Below are 22,120 nucleotides of genomic sequence, written 5' to 3'. Positions count from 1 at the left end.
TCTGCTGAGGAGGATGGAACCTGACAAGGCCGCTCCTTAGACTCTGTTCATTGACCCAAGACATTGGTAGAACAGCGTCTTGGTTTAGTATCCAACTTCTGTTTGGGTGCCCCTTTAACTTCTGTAAGCTTGTGTAACTTCTAGACCCCTGTCACTCTTGGCCCCTTTCCTTGTTTTGCCTGATTGCTGTGCTTTTTGCTACAGGACTTGCCTATGCCATGCCTTTAGATTGGTCATCAGTAGCCAAGTTTCTGTTAGCTATCTCAGATCTTCTTGTAATAGCAAGTTTAATTCTCATTAGGTCTCCTGTAATTTAATGGCTTTAGCAACATTGGTTCAAAGAATTCACAATTTGTCAGTCCTATGGACTGTATGTTAAAATTTCTGATCTCAGTTTTAGGCTGTCTCTAATAGAATCATGTTCAGTTTCTGATTTCCATTTTAGGCTCTCTCTAATAGAGTCTCGATTCAGTTTCTGATTTCAGTTTTAGGCTCTTTCTAATTTTCTTTTATTTTCTCATTGATGCTGACAATATGGGGTCACAGGCTTCTCAATCCTACAGTCCCCTGGACTATATAATTTTTCAAAAAAAAACTATAAGTTGGGAAACAAAAACAGATAAAGAAAAATTTTAGATGGTAAACTAAAAAAACAAAAAAAATAATTTGAATATATGAGTATGTTGGAGTGAGGATATTGATCTGTGAGAGTTGAAGACAAAGGTACAGAATACATATGAAACAATCTTTCTATTCACAATTATAAATTAATAAAAGGAAGAAAGAACCAATTCACTGAAAATGAGGGTACAATAAGCAGAAAAGAATGAGCACAAAAAATTCCAACACTTCCAGAGTTTTCTCTGTAATTCAAAGTGACCCATATTTCCAAGAATTGGAGCCAGATGACTAAAAGTCATTTTCATTAATGAGGGAGAAAATGTTATTTTACATTCATATACCTTGTTTTCTTCTGGTTTCCAAATACTTAACACTAATTTTATTAAGAATTTTGTTAGATTTGGTGGATGAGGCTGATGAGTCCATAGTCTCCGTTCTATGGACATTTTCTGGAAATTATCCATTACCTTAGATCCTCTTTGATGTATTCCATGTTCAAGGACACATTATTATCCAATTGCTATTTACTCATAGTTTATATAATGAGGGAGAAATCTACTCTAGCTGAACCAAGTTTCTCCCTCAATTGTCTGTCAAAGGCACTATAAATTCTTATGTCATTCTCTGGTCTATTGAGAGCTCCAGACTCACTTTTCATTGTCCTTGATTACATGGCCCATGTTTTCTCAGGCATGCTAGTATTTTCATAATACTTTCTTGCTTTTGTTCTTTACTATTACAGTCAGTGCTTCTTAGTTTTCTGTATTATAGTGACATAATTATTGACTTTTCAAAAGCCTATTATTTTACAATGTTGTAGAAGAACTTTATAGCTTGAGAAGCAGACTATAATGTGTCTCTCAATAATGATCTTTTATGTGATTGAAATGAAAAGCTGTTCTAGAATATTTCTAAAGTAATTTCTCATAATTCTAATACAATCAATAAGGTTTTTTAGTACCTTCCTTTTCTAATAATGTTACCTACATCAAAAATGTTAAATACTTCAATTGCTGGTTTGTTTTTAGAGGCAATGTAATGTAGGAATCGATTTCCCCAATATATGTGAAGGTTTCATATGACTATTGCTGCACATAGAGTTTTAAACAGATGGGTGCCTTTACTATCTGCTTCCTCATCATTTTTCAGTACCTGACTGATGTATGTGTGCTTGTTTAAATTTTATTCTGAAAAAAGGAGATGGGCTAATGAAAGATGAATGACAGACATTGTTTATCTCATATAAAGTTCTATCTTATATCTTCACTGTTTCCTTTTCTATTTGAAAACCTTTATATTAACATGTTCAGTTTCATAACACAACATTGCCTCTGAATGTAGAGAGGTATTCTGGGACTACATGGTCCCAAAGCTCAAAAACATTGATCACGCCGAACCACGGAATCAAGTGTAGAACTGTGTCACATTTTTCTTGTGGATATATGTATGCCTCTCTTCTAAGTGACTCACACAGTTCATTTCCTTCACATAATGATTGGGGAAATTAATGAATCACCATAATAATACATGAAAGCTAACATATACTAAGTATTTACTGTGTGCCAGTTCTGTTCTCAGAGCACTACACAGACTAGACATGGCACAACTTGACTAGGTCCTTTGCCACTTTCAAAAATTATCCTCCTCCACCCCACTCTGCTCCATCCACCACAGTGGCCTCCTCTACACTACTCTTCAAACACAACTAAGCTCAGTCCCCCCTTATAGCATTTGCCTGAGCCAATCTTTCTGCCAGGTGCATCCTTTCCCCAGATGTCCATGAGACTCAGCCCTACTCTTTTTCTCCCTCACCTCTTTGATCAGATACAACTTCCTCAGATATACCTTTCCTGACCAAGCCATTTAAGCTCCAGTACCTACAACACTGCCTAGTCCACAGCAGACAATAGAAATGGGTCCCCCAGGTCAGCCTCCTGAGATGTAGACATATTTAACAAATCTGAGGGAAGAGAATACAGAATTTCAAAGGAGATATGGACACAGAAAGGCAAAGTCCCTCAGATGACAACATGCTTGAGAATGATCAAGTCACAGATATGACTACAATTCAGCATAAGAGGGAAAACCCTTGTAGCCATGAAAGTCTGAGAGGACAGTTGCAATCAGAAGATGAGAATAAAACTTTAGGGGAGTGGGGTTTTACTGTAGACCACAGGATTCAGACAGTACCTGACCTGAATTCTTAAGGCATCACAAACTTTTGTTCTTCTGCCTTCCTTATGCTCTATTCTAATCTGGAATAAGTTTTCCTATCATTCTTGTTATTATTGATATGAATAAGTAAGAAAAAAGCAAGTCCCATTAATATGCTTTCCTCTGTATCTATATGTTGTTACTTGTATTTCTTGTACCTTTTTCCACTCCTAATAATCATTTTTTCCTACTCCAACACACACAAAATTTTTGCTGATTTTGTCCCATTTTTTTGTTATGTCTCCTTCTGAAGATTGACATGTTCATTTGTTACTCAATTTCCCCATTTTTACTCTTTGTTTACCCTATCATGTCAATCAATGCAAACAGATATTCTCAGTAAGTAAATTGTATTAATGGAATCCTCTGATGTATTTGCATATTCTAAGTGGCTCATTTGTAATTTTGTTCAAGATGTTCTCACGTCATTTGATATGAAATCTTCTTTGCAGAATAGTGCTTCCAGGGTGTTTATTTCAAGTGTTTTAATTAAGATGAGCTTCTTTTTTGGCATGAGTTACAAAACAGTTTTGTGTATTTGTCAGTTAATGAAAATGCTGTAAACCCTGTGACAGCTACCTGGCTCTGTAACTTCTCTAAAAGTAGTGATGTGTTAGTTTCTAAATTCATGTTCTTGACTACTTTACACAAGATAGCTACTGCAATAAGAAGTACTGACTATTTACATTTAATACCACCCAATAGCTTATTAAAGCCAATAATTTGAATAATAAAATTCCCCAAAATATCAAAATAAATGTTGAATAAAGTGAAAGGTAATCTCCAGACTAAATATAACATAACTATTCTTCAATTCACTAAATTCACTTATTTCCATCACTCTTATTATGGATCAATATTCTCAGGACAAAAGGGAGCTTCAGCCAAGATTGGCAGGCAGTTGTATGCTTGCTTGCTTGAGAGTGTTGGGTGTGTGTGTTTCTGTGTATTCAGATAAGTTTCAGATTGCATTTGAATTGTTACATAAATTTCAGTTTTCTTTGCTTTTTTTTCCACAATGTTTACATAAAACTTTCCATGATCTTCTGAAAAAGTTGGGTAAGTATTACCTGACTCCCCTTTCTGCCCATAGCCCTATAAACTACTATTTTTTCTGCTGTCTTTAACATCTCTTGCCTTTACTCTTCTCATTCAAATTATTTTAGATTTCAACTTTCCTTATATTAAGGTATGTCCATTTCTATTTTTCTAGGTTTCATCTGTTTCTTTTTTTTACATTTCATATCTTTTGTGTCTTATGTTAATTGTTTGTCCATCTTCAGAAATTGCCACAGTTTTAGTATGAAATTTGTGAGAATAAAGAAACATGGATATTTTCACATGGTTTTGATTCTTCTTGTATATTTTGTGGAAAATTCCCATTACCATAGGTCCTATGTACATATTCTGATTTAAAATACCCACAACTATACAATGAATACTTCCACAAACCTGAAAGTTGAGAGGAAACTCATACTATGCTAAGTAAAGTTTCTCTTCCACTGTCCTAGCTAAGAATGTGTAAATTCAAGTGTCTTTAATGGATTCAGTTGAAGTGGAGGTTTCCTCTTTTACTATCCTTGGTCGTATTACCCAATTGTTCCCAGGTATGCAAAAATTGTATGTAACTATTTCCTGGGCTTATTTTTTTCATGTAGATGTAGATGTTTTTTATTGTTTGCATGTGAATTGACAGAAATATTGATTTCACACAATGCACCTTTTAAAAAATCGTTGCCAAAGCACTTTGTATGTTTCAACTCTGTTAGACCCTGGAACAGGGCAGGGGGCTGAGATGAAGTACTGCACCTGCCCTTGCTTTCCAGTCTCTCTGTGTTCAAAGAGTCCCCTGCTGGTTTGTAGGATGTGGAATAAAATGCAGCCATAAAGAAGAACAAAAACCTGGAGTTTGCAGCAAATTGAATGGAGTTGGAGACCTTTTACTTAGTGATTTATCACAGGAACAAAGAACTGAATACTGAATGTTCTCACTCATAAGTGGAACCTGAACCTTAATCGCAAGGGAGGGATTGGTAGTCAATGGGCACTGCCAGGGGATGGAGGGAAGGAGAGACCATGTAGCATCACAAAGGGTACTTGGTCCTAAACCAGGGGAAGTGATGGCCAGTTGGATGTCCAAACGTCACCTACACTCAACCTGCTTGTGTAACTAATCCTGACTTGTACTCTACATATCTATAATAAAGCTATAATAACAACAACAATAATAATAAACTCTCTGTATCTTGAGTAATGGCCATTGACAGTATTTCTCTCAGTTTCGATCTTCTATGTGAATGATGTGAGGAAGTATTATACTAGAACAATTCAAGAAGATTTTTAATAAAGCCCTCACATAATCAATGAATAGTTAGTTCCTCCTTCTCTAATTATATTTAGACATAACATATTTGTTTCAGAGTGAATTTTAGTAACATTACTCTAGACTTTATAGGACTACTACTTCAAATGGGTACTTCTACTGCTAGCTTTTTGTCAATTTTAAGTAACTTCCTTGTGTAGGAGAAGCCTATTTGCATTTTTTTTCCTGAATAAAAGAATGTCCAAACAATAACCCATTTTTTATATAGTGTATTCACAAGGATATCCTATTCTATCTCCTCTTATGGTTCTATATTTAACCTTAGTGTCTTTTATGCTCTGGGATTTGGCATGGAAACAAAACATTAACCTCTGAATGGAAATATGATTTTAATATTCAAAAATATGTGAATTTGAGCTCCTACAGAAAGTGTGAAATGATCTAAAATTACTGTCCCTTTTCTTTTCTAGTACGGTGTCTTCATGTCAATGAATTGCTTTTGTCTTCTTTTTATTTATTTATTATTAGTGAACTGGAAAAAAGCGAGTCTCTATTTATTTTTGTTTCTATCAGTTTCATCTGTTTTTGTACCTTTGTTTTCAGTTCTCAGTTTTTATTCTTGTCAACTCAAAATACACACCTTTGGTACAGCAAGTTGTCTCATCATCATATTTTTCCATATGAGGTTTTTCTTCTTAATTTGTTTCTCAAATTTTCTCCTGTGCCTCATATCTTTTCCTCTATGGTTGAAAGCAGTGAAAAGAAAACCTTCTGGCAAATACAATTTATCAAAAATATATCTCTGGAGTTTTGAAATGTTTGAAGATTCTAATGTGTAAACTTTCCCCAAGGAAGTCTGTTTATTTGACTTACAATCTCCTCTGTCATTTAGAAATTAATGTTTCTTTTGTCATGTGATGCAGTTAAAATTCATTCAGACATAAGTTAAAGTAGAAACCCAAATACAATAGCCTTAATGCAGTCTTTGGTAAACAAAAAGTTTGTCAACCCAGGTGCCCAAGAATTGTACTTCCACCACACACGGTGGTTTCTTTTTTGACAAGACACTCTTTACGGTGCCTTTGTGCAACATAACTGCCAAAGAGAACTGATATAAATTTGTATCAGCTAAAGACTTCTTACAATTACAAACTGAATAATAAAAGCTTAAAAATGTCAAAAGTGATCAAGAAAATTTTTAAAAGGTAATAAACAGAAATAAAATTTCTTAGATTTCCTGTCAATTCACTAAATTCACTCTTTGCAAGCCTTTTTTCATCTTTTTAAAAATATATGCTAGAAAAAAATGACTTCTCAGTCACTCTGGGAGTGTTTATTTGCAGTCTGATAGGTTTAATTTCTAAAATGAATTTTAGATATTTATGAATTATTCTCACGTTTCTTTCCCATATTATTTACATTGATTTTTTTATTTTAATATCTATGAGAACCTCATAAAAAGTTTGGTAAATTTTCTACCAACTAGACACTCCCCAAACCCTTCATAATATCTGCAACTTGGTGACTATAAGTAAATTCTGCTTTTACCTGTATGTCATCTTTGTCTAACCCTTCTCCTGAATATCCATTCTAACCCTTCTCCTGAATATCCATTCTAACCCTTCTCCTGAATATCCATTCTTCCCATCCCTTGTTTGGGGTATAAATCTCTGCCATATTACACTACTTCTATTTGTTTTCTACTTTCCATCTTTTCCCATTCTCTTTCATTTTCATTCTGTTCCATTCATAGCCTATACAATTTTGCTTCCTCTGTCTCCCCGAGCTTACTCTCAGTTCCACTAAGAGGTTGGTGTGATGCCAGATCTGAGGGTGATTGACACATGGCTCATATTCTAAGTGTATTTCTGAAAAAAAGATAAACATAGAAACTCTGTCTTTTATTTAGAGTTAAATGGTCCAGTACTATGCAGGTGATACCTCCCACAACCCTAACAGCTGACAGAAGATTCCAAAGTTACTGCGTGATGTTTCTCCATTCATTGTCCTCACAAAGAATGCATAAATATATGATCCATTGTTTGATTATTAAACTAAGGCTCATTTTCCACGGACTTTGAATAAGTAACCCCAGTACTGCTAGATATGCAAATATTTCACATGATTATTACCGTCTTCTTTTTCATTCTAACCACAGAAAGTTCTTTCTGTATTTTTGTTATTTCTTTACACATTAATATTTTTGATACACTACACCGCCAAACAAATGATTTCAGAGGAGTTTTATACCTCAAGGAAAGTTCAATGAGAATATATTTCTCAAACCTGAAGTTTTTTGTTGCTGTTTTGTTTTGTTTGTTTGTTTGTTTGAGTTGGAGTTTCACTCTGTCTCCCAGGCTGGAATGCAGTATCAGTGTCATGGCTCCCCCAGCGTCAACCTGCTGGGCTCAGGTAATCTTTCTGCCTCAGCCTTCCAAGTAGCCAGAACTACGCCCAGCTAATCTTTTTGATTTATTGTAAAGATGAGATCTCACCAAGTTGGATCAGAAATCCTTTCAGCTCGGTCTCCCAAAGTGCTGGGATTACAGGCTTGAGCCACCAGGCTGGCAACCTGAAGTTTTTATGTAATTAACAGAGAAGTTTTTATGCCAGGATGCTGCTTCTCCCTTGTTTCAAATAACACAAAATCATAGAATAAATGCTTAAAATCTTCCTTTTCTAATGATGTTTCCAATTACATTTTTGTTTTCATAAGAAGTGAAAAGGAGAAATATATATCTTTAATGTATGCTGCAGGCTTCATGAGATATTGTTACAGATATGGTTTTGAAGAGATGGATACTTTTTGCTTTCTCACCTATTTTTTAAGGGTCCCTCTTGCATATGGGTGTGTGTTTGCATTTAATTCTCAAAAAAGTAGGAGGCCCAATGCAAGGTCAATGGCTGATCTTGTTTTTCTAGGGGAAGTCGTATTCTACCTTCATTTGTGGTTACATATTGATTCTTAGCTCCTCTTTCACCAAGGGGGTATATGAATATATGAAAGTAAAGTGACAACTTCTCTAATTAATGAAAAGACCTTTGAACCATTTGGTCCAAATTTCAGAAATAAGTGTCTATTTGAATCACAGAAGAAACTGTGGAAGTGTTGGATATTTCTAAGCCCATTTTTTCCCTACTATTTTACACTCATTTTCAAAGGATGGTTTCTTCCTTCTTTTATTTAATGATAATTATAATCAGGAAAAAGATTTGTTTCATCTGTCTTTTGTGCCTTTGTCTTCAACTCTTAAAGATCAATATTCTCAACTCCAACAAAACATATATTCATATTATTTTGTCTTGTTCTCTTATTTTACCATCTCAAGCTTGGTGTCTTCATTTGCTTTTAATTTCCCAACTTATGGTGTCTTTGAATTATTCTGTCAGTTAAATTGCTGTAGACAGGTCTTTCTGTCAGGAAAATTTTATTAATCATGTAGCCATGTAAATTTTTTTTTAAATGTGCCATGTTAAATTAGCTGATTAATCATTAGTATTATCCTAGATATGCCCAGATAATTTGATTTAAAATACCATTCTGTCACTCAAGATTATTTTCTTCCTATTTGTAATTTAGTTAAGATAAATTTTCTTTGTACAAAATTTAAAATAGAAATTCACCTAAATATGTTTATGTATTTATTGACAAAAACATTGCATGAAGATGCCTAGCAATCCAGATCTTTTCTTCCTCTAGAAGAAATGACTCAATTATCTTTAATTTGATGTCTTTACTTTCCTCACACAGCTACTGCCATAATGAGCATGAACAATATATGTTTATTACCAAAGAACTCAGTAAAGTATCAAATTTAAAAGCCTAAGTAATGTCAAAAGTACTCAGGAATATTTTCTAAAGGAAAGTAACAATACTATTTTTACTGAAAATGTTTTCTCAATTCATCAACTCACTCATTTTCTCCTTTTTCATATTAGAACAATGTCTCTGGACTAAAAGGAGTTCTCTTTTACTGTGTGTGTATGTGTGTGTGTTTGTGTCTGTGTGTGTGTGAAAGAGAGAGAGACAGAGAGAAAGAGTGAGGGGGTGTGGGTGTGGTTACACAGGAGACAGTATGTGTATGTTTTTATTTGCATCCTGATAGATTTTTAAGTTATATTTTTAAGTATAACTTTTAAAGTTAAACATTTTGAATTTTCTTGGAGTATTTTTTTAATATTTACATTGATCTTTCTGTTTTATTTTTCAGGTGGGCATCTGAAAAAAATAGGTAAAATTTCCCTAACAATCCTTTACTCCCATAATCTCTTTTTCACTGCTTTCATCATGGCTTTGATAGTCCCTGTGTTTGTATCTCTATGCTACTCATTGACTTGCTCTGATTCTGGAATAGACTCTTTCTTCCCTAATACTTGCATGTGGATCTTTTTTCATAGTTGCTTATATCCATTTTCATTTTCCCACCTTCTATCCTTTCCTATTTCTTCCTATTTCACCCCTTACCTTACTACTTTAGTTTCTTCTGGCTTCCAAAAATTTAACATTAATTTCATTAAGAATTTTGTGAGATTTGGAGGATTAGGTTGATGAGTCCATGGACTGATGCAGTGTACATTTTCTAGATTGTCCATTACCTTAGGTCATGTCACATATTCTATGTTCAAGGGCCCATTACTATGCACTGCCACTTCCCCACAGTTTATGAGATGAGGAAGGACTTTCCACTCCAGCTCAGTAAAATGTCTCTCTCAGTTGTCTGTTAGACTGTATAAATGTGAATGCCATTATTTGGTCTACTGAGAACCCAAAGCTCCCCCTCCACTGCCCTTTATCACATGGCTCACATTTTCTTAGGCATGCACACGTTTTCATAATATTTTCTTATTTTTGTTCTTTTCTGTCACAGTGTTTTTTAATTTTCTGTATTATATTCACATTTTTATTGATTTTTGAAATGCCATTCTTTTACAGTGTTGGAGAACTTTGAAATGCCATTCTTTTACAGTGTTATAGTTTGAAAAGCAGTCATTGATAATGTATCTATTAATTATAATACTTTATGTGAATGACATGAAAGTTATTCTCCTAGAATATTTCTAAAAAATTGTTTTATATAATCCTAATACAATCAATAAAGATTTAGAATCATCCTTTTATAATAATATTATCTGCATCAAAAATTTTATATGCTTCAATTGTAAGTTTGATTTAAGAGAGAATGTAATTTAAGTATACAAGGAAGGACCCTAAAAATACAGGAATTGTTTTTTGGCAAGCAGGCTTCTTGTGGTACAAGCTTACCAAGCTAGGTAAAGTGTTTTATAAACCCATAAGCATCAGTGTACTAGCTAATGTTGTTGTCAGAGGCTGTGTTCAACTTAAGTGATATTTTTCTTTTAGATTCTTTCAACACACTTCACCATTTCATGATAGGTGATTTACAAATGCAACTGCTCACAGTCCGCTGAGGGTTCAGCAGTTTTTGACCAAAAACAGCATAATCTCTGTGCCCTAGCCTCCTATTCACCCAATCTAACTCGAAGTGACTTTTTGTTTGTCTCCTTGAATGAAAAATGTCCTCAGAGGGAAACATTTTTCCAATATGGAAGAGGTGAAACAAAAAACAGCATACACACTAAAAGGCATCAAAATTGTTGGGTTCAAAACTGTTTAAGCAGTGAAAAAAGTGTCAAAATAGGAATATTGTACCAAACAAGGAATACTTTGAAGGTGACTGAAGTTTAAACATATGAAGATACACAATTTTTATAAATTAAATCCAGGATTCTTTGGGTCCTGCCCTCATATATCTCCTCAATGAGGCTTCATATGACTATTGTTTTACACGGAGTTTTGGACAGATGGGGGCTTTCACTACCTGCTTCCCCATCATTTTTCAGTACCTCTCTCATGTATGTGTGCTTGTTTGAGGTTTATTCTGAAAAATGGAAAATATTCAATTAAACATGAATGGTGGGCATTGTTTATTCCACAGAAACTTCTAACTTAGGTCATCTCATCATGTATTTTTCTATATGAAAACCTTTATATAAAAGGGTTTTATGACACATTATTACCGCTGAATGTAGGGAGGTACTCTGGGACTATGTTATCTCAATGCTTAAAAATATGGGTCAGTTTGAACCATAGATTTAACTGTAGAATTATGTCACATTTTCCCAGTGGATATATGCCTCTATTTTAAATGACTCACACAGCTCATTTCCTTCCCATAAAGTTTGAGAAAAGTAATGAATCACAATAATAATGCATGAAAACATATACTAAGTGTTTACTTTGTGCTAGGTCCTGTTCTCAGAACGTTACACAGACTAGATATGACACAACTTGACTGAGTCCTTTGCTGCTCTGAAACATTATCTCCCATCCATCTCCACCTTACTCTATTTCCCCACAGTGGCCTACTTCAGACCGCTTCTCAAGCACAACTAATTTCAGTTCCCTCTCACAACCTTTTCCTGATCCATTCTCCTTCCAGGTACACCTTTTTACCCAGATGTTCATGTGACTCACTCTTTCCTTGCTCCCCTCATTCCCTTGATGAGGAACTACTTCCTTAGGAAGACCTTCCCTGACCATGCCATTTAAGCTCCAGGGCCTACAACCATGATAAATGTGCATCTAAAAGTCAACATCTGAGGGGGAGCCCGTGTGGCCAGGAAGGTCTGAGAGGACAGATGGAGTCTGAGGTTAATGATGAGATATTGAAAGACTGGGGCTTTGCTTTAGACCACAGAATTCAGGCAGAACTTGACCTGACTTTTTAAGGTTTCTCAAATTTTTGTCCCTCTGCCTTCCTAATATTGTGCCCTCATTTTGAATAAATTGCCCTCATTTTGAATAAATTGTTCTATCATTTTGTTGTTAAAAGTAAGCAGAAGAAAGGCAAGTCCCACTAATGTACCCTGCTCTGTATCTAGATATTATGTATGTTTTTGTATCTTTTAAAATTTCCAGCAATTATCATTTCAACTCCAATACATGCATAATTTCACCCGATTTTGTCCTATTTTTTGTTCTCTTTTCTTCTGAAGATTTACATATTTATTTGCTATTCACTTTGGCACTTCAATTAACGCAAACGTATTGTCACTCAAGTAAATTTTATTCATTATACCCTCTGAAGTATTTACCTATTTAAAGTGATTCATGTGCAATTTTGTCCAAGGTGTTTTCAATTCATTTGTAACAAACTTCCTTCTCTGTACAATAATGTTCCCATTGTGTTTCTTTCACATGTTTAGTTAAGATAAGCTTCCTTTAGGCATGAATTAAAAAGCAGTTGTATGTATTCATCAGTAAATGAGAATATTGTAAAACTTACGCTCGGTCACTTCATCCTATACATCCTCCACAAGCAGTGGTTTGTTATTTTCTAAATCTGTGTTTATGGTTGCTTTATGCAACATAGCTACCACAGTAAGAAGCATAGACCATTTACATCTAGTACTACCCAAGAACTTATTAAAGCTAAGAATTCAAATTATAATTATCAAAATAAATATTGAATAAATTTGAAAGATAATCATCAGATGAATATGGCATAACTTTTCTTTAATTCTGTAAATTCACTTATTTCCCTCACTCTTATTATGGATTGATATTCTCAGGACAAAAGGTAGTTCAACCAAGATTGGTGGGCTGGTGTATACTTGCTTGCTTGAGATGGTTGGGTGTGTGTGTTTCTGTGCATCCTGATGGGTTTACTTATTTATTTTTTGAGTTGGAGTCTCACTCTGTCATCCAGGGTGGAGTGCAATGGCACACTCACTGCCACCCCACCATCAGCCTGCGGGTCTTCAGTGATCCATCTGCCTCAGTTGCAAGTGGCTGGAACTACAGGAGCAAATTACCATGCCCAGCTAATTTTTTATTTATTGTAGAGACGAGATCTTGCCAAGTTGCCCTGGCTGGTCTTGAACCCGCGGTCTCAGGCAATCCACTCACCTCTGCTTCCCAAAGTGCTGGAATTACAGGCTGAACCACCAAGGCCCGCCTCTGATGGGTTTAAATTGCATTAGAATTGTTACTTAAATTTCTGATATCTTTGCTTTTTCTTCCATAATATTTACATAAAACTTTCCATTTTATGTTTCAGATGACCTTCTGAATAAATTAGGTAATCATTCCCTGACAACTCTTTCTGCACATAACCCCTCTAAATGACTGATTTCCTGCTGTCTGTTAACATTCCCTGTCTTTTAGTCTATATGCTGTGGATTGGCTTGCCTTTCTGTTAAAGCTTAACTCTTGTCACCCAAATTATTTTAGATTACAACTTTCTTATATTAAGGTATCTACATATCTATTTTCCCAGCTTTTATCATCTCCTATTTCTTTCTTCCTTTTTTTTCATCCCATGCCTTTTGTGCCTTATACTCATTGTCTTCTTTCTTTAGGACTTGTCATAATTTTGGTATGAACTCTGTGAGACTAAGGGGATATTGCTGTTGGCACACGGTTTTGATTTTACTTCTATATTTTCTAGAAAATAACCATTAGCATAAATTATGTACACACTCCAATTAAAAGCAACATCACTGTACATTTGATACTTCCACAAGCATTAAAGTAGAGAAAAGAATCTTACCATGCTAAGCAAAGTTTATCCTCCACAGTCCTGCTGAAGAATGTCTAAATTAAGGTATTGATCATGGATCAGGTGTGAGTTGGCTCTCCCTCTTCCACTGCTCTTGATTATATTACCCAAGTGTTCCCAAGTATATAAATATTTCAAATAATTTTTCTGGTTGTATTTTTCTTTTTCTTTTTCTTTTTTTTGAGTTGGAGTCTCACTCTTATGGCCCGGGCTGGAGTGCAGTGGCACGCTCATGGCCACCGCAGCCTCGACCTGCTGGGCTTAGGTGATCCTTCCGCCTCAGCCTTCCAAGTAGCTGGAACTACAGGCGCGCGCTACCCTGCCCGGCTGATTTTTTTTATTTATTGTAGAGATGAGGTCTCGTCAAGTTGCCCAGGCGGGTCTCAAACCCGCAGGCTCAGACAATCCACTCACCTTGGCCTCCCAAAGCGCTGGGATTACAGGCTGAGCCACCGAGCCTGGCCATGAATGTATTTTTCTTAGCTAATAACTAAATGTTCTTTGGATTTAGCATGTTTATTGACAGAAATATTGATTTCACACAATGCACATTTTTAAGTGGTGAACAGAAAAAAGACAAGTGTTGTCTACAAAATGGTTATGGATAATATTTCTCTAAGTTTTGATTTTTTATGTGAATGGCATGAAATGCTAACATCCTAGAAAAATTCTAAAAGATTTTTCATAAAACCTTCACATTAGCATTGAATATTTAGCACCCTCTTTCTCAAATGATACTTAGGCATTTCATATTTGTTTCCAGAGAAAATGTAACTAAAGGATATATGTCTCAATGGCATTGTCAAGGTTTCATGGGATTACTGTTGCAGATAGAATTTGGGGAAAATGGCTTCTACTGCCTGCTCCTTGTCAATTTTAAGTCCTTCTATTATATATGGTAGTCAGCTTATGTTTTTTTTTAATTTTTTCATTTTTAATATGTGAGGTACAATTCAGGGTTAGTTATACAAATGTTCATTTTGCATGTACTCTTGTTGATAAGGTGTGTCTCCCAACCCCTTCCCTGGCAGTTTCTCACTACTATCAATCCTACCCATGCCCTCCCCTGGCAGTTTTTCACTACTGCCAATCCCACTCGCACTCTCCCCTGACGGTTTCCCACTACTGCCAATCCCTTTCATATAGTATTATGACAATTATTCAAGGTCCTCTTATGAGTGAGAACATGCGATATTCAGTTCTTTGCTTCTGTGATAGATCACTCAATATCATAGACTCTAAGCCCATCCAAGTTGCTGTGAAGTTCATAATTTTGTCCTTCTTTATGACTGCATAATATTCCATTGTGTATATGTACTATTTTTTTATCCAGCCCTCTTTTAATGAGCAGCAGGTTGGTTCCATTTGTTGCTATTGTAAATAATGCTGCAATAAACATGTGCGTACAGGTATCTTTTTTTCATAGAGTGATTTGAGTTCCTCTGGATATATACACAGTAGGGGTATTGCAGGGTCATATGGTAGGTCATATGATAGCCCTGCTGGGCTCAGGTGATCCTTCTGCCACAGCCTCCCAAGTAGTTCGAACTACAGGGGTGTGCTACCATACCTGGCTAGAGATGAGGTCTCGCCAAGTTGCCCAGGTTGTTCTTGAATGTGTGAGCTCAGGCAACCCGCTAACCTTGGCCTCCCAAAGTGCTGGGATTACAGGTTTGAATCACAATGCCTGGTCATTTTTATATCTTTTAGGAATCATCAAACAGTTTTCCACAGGGGTTACACTAGTTTACACTTGCACCAACCTTTTCACTGCGTGTATTATTTTTTGAGTTATTGATGATGGCCATCCTGATTGGAGTTCGGTGGTATCTCAATGTGGTTTTAATTTGTATTTCTCTGATGACTAGTGAGGCTGAGCATTTTTTCATGTATCTGTTGGCTGCTAATATGTCTTCTTCTGAGAAGTGTCTATTCTTATCTTTTGCCCACTTTGTAATGGGACTGCTATTTTTTGGCACATTTCAGTTCCTTGTAGATCCAAGATGTCAGGCTTTTTTAGATATACACTTGACAAATATTTTTTCCCAGTCTGTGGACTGTCTCCTTGCTCTCTTGATGATTTCTTTGGCTTTGCAGAAACCTGACAGTTTGAGGGATCCCACTTGTCTATATTATCTATAATGGCATGGGCACTTGGGGTTTTGATCAGGAATTGTTTGTCAGTTCTACTTTCTATAAAGGTATCTCCTGCTTTTTCTAAGGTTCTTTTAGTTTGAGGATTTACTTTGAGGTCTTTGATCCATAGAGTTGATTTTTGTGTATGGTGATAGGTAGAGTTCTTGTTTTAATCTTCTGTATGTAGTCAGCCAGTTTTCCCAGCACCATTTACTGAATAGGCTCTCCTCTCCCCAGGAGGCTTTGTCAAAGATGAATTGGTTGAGAAAGTGAGGTTTTGCTTCTGGAATCTCTATCCTGTTCCATTGGTCTATATACTTGTACTTGTACCAATACTAGGCTATTTTGATTATTGTAGCTTTATAATAAAGTTTAAAGTCTCAGAGTATGATACCGCCTACTTTTTTTTTTTTTTTTTTTTTTTTTTTTTTTTTGCTTAAGATTGTTTTCACTATTTGTGGCTGTTTGTGTTCCCATATGAAGTCCTGTATTGTCGTTTCTAGTTCTGAAAAGAATGCTGCTGGCAATTTAATGGGTATTGCATTAAATCTATAGACTGCCTTGGGTCAGATGGACATTTTAACAATGTTGATACTTCCAATCCATGAGCATGGAATATTTTTTCATTTGTGTCATCTTTGATTCTTTGAGGATTGTTTTAGTTTTCATTGTAAAGGTCTTTGACATCTCAGGTTAGGAAGATACCAAGTTACTTCATATATTCTGTGGCTGTTGTAAATGGGATTGTGCTTTTTATTTGAGTTTCTGTTTCTTTATTGTTCATGTACAGGAATGCAACTGTCTTTTGCACATTTATTATATGCCCTACAGTTTCCCAAAGTCCTTTATCAGTGAATGGAGTTTTTGACAGATTCTTTTGGATTTTTGTGGTGTAGAATAATGTCGTCTGCAAACAGGGATAACTTGACTTCCTCTTTTCCTATTTAGATACCCCTGATCTCCTTCTCTTGTCTAATTGCACTAGCTAGTACTTCTAAAACTATGTTGAAAAGGAAGGATGAAAGTGGGCATCCTTGTCTTGTCCTGGTTTTCAGGAGAAATAGTTCAGTTTCTCTCTGTGTAGCAGAAAGTTGGCCGTGTGTTTCTTGTAGATGACTTTTACTACTTGAGATATGTCCCATCTATGCCTAGATGTTCCAGGGTTTTTATCAAGAAGGGATGCTGGATTTTATTAAAAGTTTTTCCACATCTAATGATATAATCTTGTAGTTTTTGTCTTTCCATCTGTTGATGTATTTAATTATGTTTATGGTCTTGTGGATTTTGAACCAGTCTTGCATCCCTGGTATGAAACCCACTTTGTCACGGTGGATGATTTTTGAGATGTGTTGTTGAATCCAGCTTGATAGAATCTTGCTAGAGATTTGCTAGAGAATATTAGCATCCATGTTCATCAAGGATATCAATGTGAAATAAGCTTCATAAAATGTTTTGGGGAGAGTTTCATCTTTCTCAATTGCCTAGAATACTTTCAATAGGATTGGTATCAATTCTTGCTTGTATGCTTTTTTTTTTTAAGGTAGTTTCCTATGACAGGTTTAATTTCCTGAGTTGGTATTGGTCTATTTGGGGTCTCAATTTCCTCTTGTTACAACCTGGGGAGGTTGTGTGAAGTAATAAAGTCCTCCTTTTCAATTTTTTTCCATTCATGTGTACTTAGTAATCTCTGATAATGTTTTGTATTTCTTTGGGGTCAGTTGTGACTTGATCTTTTGCATTTCTGATTGTGTTTATTTGGGCTTTCTCTCTCTTTTTCTTAGTCAGTCTAGCTCAGGGTTCAGCAAAATTGTTTATCCTTTCTAAGAACCAGTTTTCTGTTTCATTGATTTTTTAAAATTTTATTTTTGTCTTCTATGTCCTGAATTTGGGTTTTTATTTTGGTATCTGGATTCTTCTGCTGAAGTTAATGTTTTGGTAGTTTTGCTTTTCCAACTTCCTTAGGGGATCTGTTAGACTAACTTGCTATCTTTCCATTTTCTTCATGTGTGTTTGTAGAGATACGAATTCCCCTGTTAGTACTGATTTCATGGCATCCCAGAGATTTGGGTAAGATGTTTCTTTATTTTCATTTGTTTCCAGTTATCTGTTAATCTCTGTTTTGATTACTGTGTTGACCCAAGATATTCTTTTAGCATCACACTCTTTAGTGTCCATGTCCTTGTGGGTTTTTGAGGAGGTTTGCTGGTGTCATTTATTTTTGTTCCAGAAGGTGCATGGCAGAATTACAGTCTTATGGAATTTGTTTATGCTGATTTATGCCTGAGGATATGATCAATCTTAGAGTATATTCCATGTTGTAATGAGTAGACAGCATATCTCATGGTTGTTAGGTGGAGTGTTTTGTAGATCTCAATTAAGTCTGTTTGCTCTAGCATCACGTTGAGCTTCCGGATCTTTGTTGATTTTTTATCATCAGGTTCTGTATGGGGTTGTTAGTAGAGTGTTTGACAGTGTTAGAGTCAATATCTTTTTTTTAGTTTACCTAGAAGCTGCTTTGTGAAAGTTGGTGCTCTTATATTGAATGCATACATGTTTAGGATGGATAGTTCTTGTGAATCTTTTATCATTATGTAGTGCTCTTCTGTGCTTTTTAAATTTTTGATAGTTTAAAAGATACTTTATCTGATATTAATATTTCAACACTTGCTTTTTTGGTGTTTCATTCACCTGAAATTTTGTTTTCCACCCTCTTACTTTGAGTCTGTGCGTGTCATTTCTGGTGAGATGAGTCTTCTGGAGACCATGTATTATTGTATCATTATATTTTACCCAATTTACCATTCTATGTCTTTTCAGTGGTGCATGGAGTCCACTCACATTCAGGTTAATTATTGAGATGTGAGAGCTTATCCTTGTCATAAAGTTCTTATAGTTTGTTATTGCTTCTACTGTTTGTTTGTTTGTTGTCTTTATTTTGATTTTTGGTTGAATCATATGTGGTTTCAATCTTTTTTCAGCATTCTTGTGAAGGGAATTGTTGTTCTTTTTTTCCTTTCTTCTGTGTTTAATATTTACTTAAGTGTTTCTTGCACAACTGGTCTGGAGGCTGTGTAGCCGCTTAGGGATTGAATGTCTGGGAAGAATTTTAATTCTCCATCACTGATGGAACTTAGCTTAGATGGGTAAGTTATTCTTGGTTGAAATTGTTTATCTTTGAGAACTTTGAAGATTGGGCTCCAAGCTCTCCTAGCCTGAAGTGTTTCTGCTGCTATTCTAATTCATCTTCCCTGGTAAGTAGTCTGTCCTTTCTCTCTTGCTTCCTTTAGGATTTTTTCTTTTATCCTACTTTGTGTAGGTCAATTATTATAGTTCTAGGAGATGGTCTCCTCATTTGTCATCTTGCAGGAGTTATCTCTTGTGTTTGAGTGGTCACATTACTGATGAGATAAGGGAAGTTTTCTTGGATAGTTTCATGGAATGTTTGTTCCAGGGTGGTCTCTGTCTATCCATCTCAGAGATTCCAACTAACCTTAGGTTCAGCCTCTTGAAATAATCACTTATCTCTTAGAGGCTTTGTTCTGTCCTTTTAAGCTTCTTTTCTATGTTTTTAACTGTTTGGCTTAGTTCCATAGTTTGGTCCTCCAGCTCTGAGATTCTTTCTTCTGCTTGGTTAAATCTACTTTCCATGCTTATCAGTTTGTTATTTATTTCATTCACTGTATTCTTTATTGCTTTTATATCAGTTATCAACTCCTTCATTCTTTCCTCTGGTGTCTCCTGATTTCTATTTATTCTATCTATTAATATCTTAATTTCTAGTTTTGTGGCTTGAGACCAGTCATTCTGGGGGCACTTTGTTGTTTGAGTTCCAAAGTCTATATTCTTAGTGTCTGACCTCCCAGGGATCTGTGGGAGATTCATATTCTTCCTTTGTTTTTTCTTCATTTGTGTAAGTTTTCCTCCACCTTTGTTTTTAACCTCTTCTTAAATTTTATTGTCCAGTGATGGGGGATAGATTTATTTCTGTTTGCTCAATCTCTTATTCTTCCTTATGTAGATTCCCTGACTTTGTTCATTTCTGAAGCTGAACATGGTGTTGTGGTCTGTGCTTTTTGCAGTTTTGAGAATTAATTAAGGGGGGAGCTGTGATTCAGAAGCTATCCACTGACAGGTGTGTGAACCCCCCCCCTGCTATCCACTTCCTACTGCCTTAATATGTGTCCATGCATGGGGGTATGTGTTTACCCCTGAAAGCAAAATGAGACTTTTAAAAAAGGAAAAGAATGGAAAAAGGATGGAGGAAGATGAAAAGGAAGTGAAGAGAGAGAAGGAGAAGAGGGAAACAGACAGACCCACCAACTAATGAATAAACAGAGAAAAAAACAGCTATTTATTACAAATGCATTCTCCAAGATATGCTTTCAGTTAGTTTACATACTAATTTTCATTGAAGATAATTCTATAAGGACTTAGGTACAGAGTCATCCTCAAGACAAATTGTTCATTTTATTTGAGAGTTTTAACAAGAAAAATATTTTCTTATTGGTTTATAAACTGAAGGAAATTATAGAAAGTGGCTGGTGAGGGTTCAATTACTGCTATTGTATGCAAATGTACACATTTCATGGGATGTTTTTCCTTAAATAAAGATAACCTCTGTCTGGAATTCATGAAACTCTCCACTTCTTCAAAGGATGGCTTTGGTCCTCACTGGGCTCCCCTAGGACACCCATTATTTTAAAATCTCACTAGGACTATTCTTACTGATTACACTGTTTGATCCATTTTGATTCATTGTGTTTTGTCTACTGTATTGAACATCTACTTTCAAAATGATTGGACTTTTCAATCCTATCTTTGTCAGAGTCAGAGAAGACATACAGTTAATCTGTTACCTGTTCCCCAAGGCTGATGCACAGAGTATAGGGATGAGATGGGTCTCATCCCATTGTTATTCTGTTGTGCCTGTGTATATAGACGGGGATCATGTGACTAGAGAACAAATGACAGAGTATACAGGGAATACTGGACTGGTGAACAACACCACCAATGAGGGCAGATTGACCCTGCTGATACACAGAACCAGACCTTCAATTGATGGGAAATACTACTGCTTTTTTGAGCAAGATGGCTACTACAAGCAGACCAGTTGGGATCTGAAGGTGATATGTAAGGATTCTAGATAGATATTTTAGATTTAACATTTGTTCTTACCACTTTAACATGCTAGTTCCTGAAAAAATTATCTGTAACTAAACTCTTCTTAATGCTCATTTGTTGTCAAATTTATATCAGGAATTCTCATAGATACTTAAAATCCATTAACTCAAGTGGGTCAAATTTAATTACTTGAGTGTAGAACTTGTATCCTTAAGTATCTATATAATGGTTTATATAAAGAAAAAATCTGAGAATTTTACTCCATAATTTTACATAGGACTCATTATTTCACAGTGTTTTTAAAATTTAGGGAAATTTTGTAGTTACTATAAAGTGTAAAAATTTAAAGATTAAACTAGATCCATGACCTAAACAAAAATAATAAAGATTGACGGTTTGGGCAGAGATGGAGAAAAAAGATAAATCACTTCCAGCCTCATGATTTGTCACTGTCTAGACTTGTGTTTTCAAAGGTTAGAAAATGCCATTGTAGACATCATCAAAAATCATGGATATTATTTATATTTAGCTTGTATATTTTGAATATGAACTAATAAACCAGTTTAAGAAGTATCCTAAAGAGGATATATTGAGAAGTTAGATGGTCTCCATTATAGTCTACCATTGGATGTAAATACTTGTATGATTTTTTATCTTTGAGAATATCCTCTTACTTTCTGATATTTTCCATATGATCCATGGTCTGAACAAAGTAACTTTGTTCTCAGAAAAATGTTAAATTTAAAATTGTATCTTACCTCTTAATTTGTCCCAAGATGATTTATGAATGCAAAAAATAAAAATAAACTAACAAAACAAAACAAGAAAATGTGCCAGTCAACCTTAGGCTTTGTTCTCTTCCCCAAGTCCTCTGTATCTTCCTCTTCCTTCATGGTAAAATCACTGCCCATAGAACCATTTGAGGAGACTCTAGACTTAATTTCTTAATTTCTATCCCCAGGTCTAGATTCTTCCTCACTGATCACCTTGAAGGGGCTGATGGATGATGAAATGCAGTGGATGTGCTCTTCAAATAAATGGTTCCCATGACCTCACGTGCAGTTGATAGACTTGGAAGGAAAGACAATACTGCCATCTTCTGAAGCCATGACTCAAGGCAGCC

The sequence above is a fragment of the Carlito syrichta genome, unplaced genomic scaffold (assembly GCF_000164805.1).
Source record: "Carlito syrichta isolate Samal-C Ts95f unplaced genomic scaffold, Tarsius_syrichta-2.0.1 Scaffold313289, whole genome shotgun sequence".
Classification (NCBI taxonomy): domain Eukaryota; kingdom Metazoa; phylum Chordata; class Mammalia; order Primates; family Tarsiidae; genus Carlito; species Carlito syrichta.
This window is presented reverse-complemented; position numbering follows the sequence as displayed.